At 38.0% G+C, this 2,821-nt stretch overlaps 1 non-coding gene across 1 annotated transcript; it reads right to left on the bottom strand.

Annotated features, from left to right (window-relative positions):
• Window positions 1–1,620: 1,620 nt before the first annotated feature.
• On the bottom strand, window positions 1,621–1,727 carry LOC146899212 (small nucleolar RNA R71). The gene has a single exon (XR_015024341.1). It is a non-coding gene; the product is annotated as a small nucleolar RNA R71 (small nucleolar RNA).
• Window positions 1,728–2,821: the final 1,094 nt, after the last annotated feature.

Genomic DNA, 2,821 nt, shown 5'->3' with positions numbered 1-2,821 from the left:
ACGAAGATCCGAGAACAAAAATATAAATCCCCCAAGTCAGAAGCTTGGCACGGCCCGTGCCAACATGTGGCACGGCCCGTGCCACCCCCCAGAATGCCTTTTGCTGCTTTTGCTTAGGACTTAAGCTACTCTGTTTTAGTTTTTACCAAAAAGCCCACGTAGTTGCTTAGATTTTAAGTCGAATGTAAACTATAAATAGAGTAGTCTCTCATCACAAATATTCATCTTTATTTTTGGGAATTCAATAGTGACAATTGTTTTCTTAATAAAGTTCTTTTATTTCTTTACTTTCTTGTTATTTACTTTATGATTTCTCTCTTCTTCTCTATGTCTACGATGAGAATGAGCGAGTAGACTTCTCTTATCTTGGGATTGTTGGATAAGTCTAATGACATAATCTTAATCGAACCAAGCTTTAACCCTAATTTCATGTAATCTTAATTTCTAATCTAAATTCACTGTTTTAACATGAATTAACCATTATCAAACTGTGGAAACGAAAGTGGAGGGTTTGATAATTGTTAATCCATCATCTCAAATATCAATTCATAATGCGAAAACGGAGCTTTGATATTGGAACAAGTGAATTTAGACAGGAATTGCAAGGGCAGTGAAATAGTCTTTGCAATTCTTGAGACATGTGTAGTTTCAATCCTTATAAGCTTCTTCTAGTAATCAAATCAGCGAAATAGGTTTGGTTGCTAGAGGTAAACTCTCACTGGACTTGGTCGGAAAGGTGAGGGGCTAAAGGGAAACCGGTCTTTAGAAATTAGGTATAAAACATGAAATTATAGGTTAAGGTTTTTGCTAGTGAAGGACTTGTTATTATGACGAACCAATGATCCCAAGGCTCTTTTTATTATTGTTATTTACTTTCAACCGGCTGAACCTCCTACTTTTTAATTTTTCTTCTCCTCTAATCATTCTCTAAAAGTTAGTTAAATTGAACAACTCCCTAGCGGAACGATACTCTCTTTTACTACTACTTCGATAGACCGTGCACTTACGGTTTGACCTATCAAGTTTTTGGCACCGTTGCCGGGGAGTTAACTAATTTAATTAACTTTTTCTTTTTGATCAGAATTCTTTTCTTTTTCTTTTCTTTTTCTTCTTTTACTCTTTTCTTTTCTTTCTGTTATCGTTAGCTTCTTGGGTTCTCAATTTTTTATGCGAAAAACCAGAAATCGAGTTGTATTCATTCCCGAGATCGAAAGGTTTTTACATAAAAGAAAGAGAGACGCACGAAATAATACCGCCATTGCTAATCGCACTCTCAAAGAGTATGCAACGCCGTCTACGGCTGAGCCACAAGCTATTATTGTGTACCCAACGGTTGAGGATGACAACTTTGAAATCAAGCCTTCCCTATTTAACTTGGTGCAGCAAAATCAGTTTTCGGGATCCCTCGCCGAGGATCCCAATCTTCACATCTCTGTTTTCCTAAGAATTAGTGGAACCATAAAAAAGAACCAAGAAGCCGTAAGACTTCATCTCTTTCCCTTTTCCTTAAGGGATAGAGCTAGCGCTTGGTTCCATTCCCTTGAAATCGGTTCCATTACTTCATGGGATCAAATGAGGCAAGCATTCCTTGCCCGATTCTTTCCCCCCTCTAAAACTGCTAAACTAAGGGACCAAATTACACGGTTCAATGAAAAAGATGGGGAGTCTCTTTATGATGCGTGGGAGCGTTTCAAGGAAATGCTTAGACTTTGTCCCCGCCATGGTTTAGAGAAGTAATGGCTTGTCTTATACCACTAAGATGTCTGTTGATGCAGCTGCAGGTGGAGCTCTAATGAACAAGAACTACATGGAGGCATATGCCTTGATTGAAGATATGGCTCAAAATCATTACAAGTGGGCCGACGAGAGAGCCATCACCAACTCTTCACCCTCCAAAAAGGAGGCAGGTATGTACGAAGTCTCTAACTATGATCACCTTGCTTCTAAGCTTGATGCACTAACTCAAAAATTTGAAAAACTAAATGTTAGTGCCATCACTTCTACTTCTGCATCTCCTTCTTGTGAAATATGTGATATATCTGGTCATGTTGGTGTTGATTGCCAACTAGGTAGTGCTATTAATGGTGTTGAGCAAATGAACTATGCTCAATACAACCAAGGGATGAGGCAAAACCAAAAATTTTATAAAATTCCTCAAAATCCCTATGGACAAGTAGCACCACCTGGCTATGCAATCAACCAGAGAGTCGCTCAGAAATCTAATTTGGAAATTTTATTGGAAAACTCTATTGCTGAACAATCTAAACAACTTCAAGAACTTAAAAACCAAACTGGATTTCTGATCGATTCTCTTTCCAAACTCAATACCAAAGTTGATTCTATTGCTACTCATTCTAAAATGCTTGAAACCCAAATCTCCCAAATAGCCCAATAGGTGGCTACCCTTTCTCAAACACCGGGAGTCTTTCCTGGTCAAACCGAAGCCAATCCCAAAGCCCATGTTAATGCTATTTCTGTTGAGGGTAGTAAGTAAGGAGAAACTGTTGCTAAGGTTAAAAACATTGAGAAAGAAAGTGTCAAGCTTTTTGGTGAGAAAACTGTGATAGAAAGTGAGGAACCGCTTGATGAGACCCAAGCTCCTTCCCCTTTAAAACATGTTAAGCTCAACTTGGAAGGTCAATTTAATAAATTTGTCAACATCCTTAAGAAAATTTGCATTAAAATCCCCTTTGCGGAAGTTTTGTCTCGTATGCCTCTATATGCTAAGTTTTTAAAAGAAATTTTTTCAAAGAAAAGGGCTATAGAGCATAGTGAGACGATAGCTTTAGCTAATGAAACTAGTGCAATTATCCAAAAGACA

Source organism: Medicago sativa, chromosome 8, assembly GCF_051527215.1.
Source record: "Medicago sativa cultivar Bolivia chromosome 8, Bolivia_mono, whole genome shotgun sequence".
Taxonomy (NCBI): domain Eukaryota; kingdom Viridiplantae; phylum Streptophyta; class Magnoliopsida; order Fabales; family Fabaceae; genus Medicago; species Medicago sativa.
The sequence above is the reverse complement of the archived record's forward strand: the minus strand, read 5'-3'. Positions and strand labels throughout refer to the sequence as shown.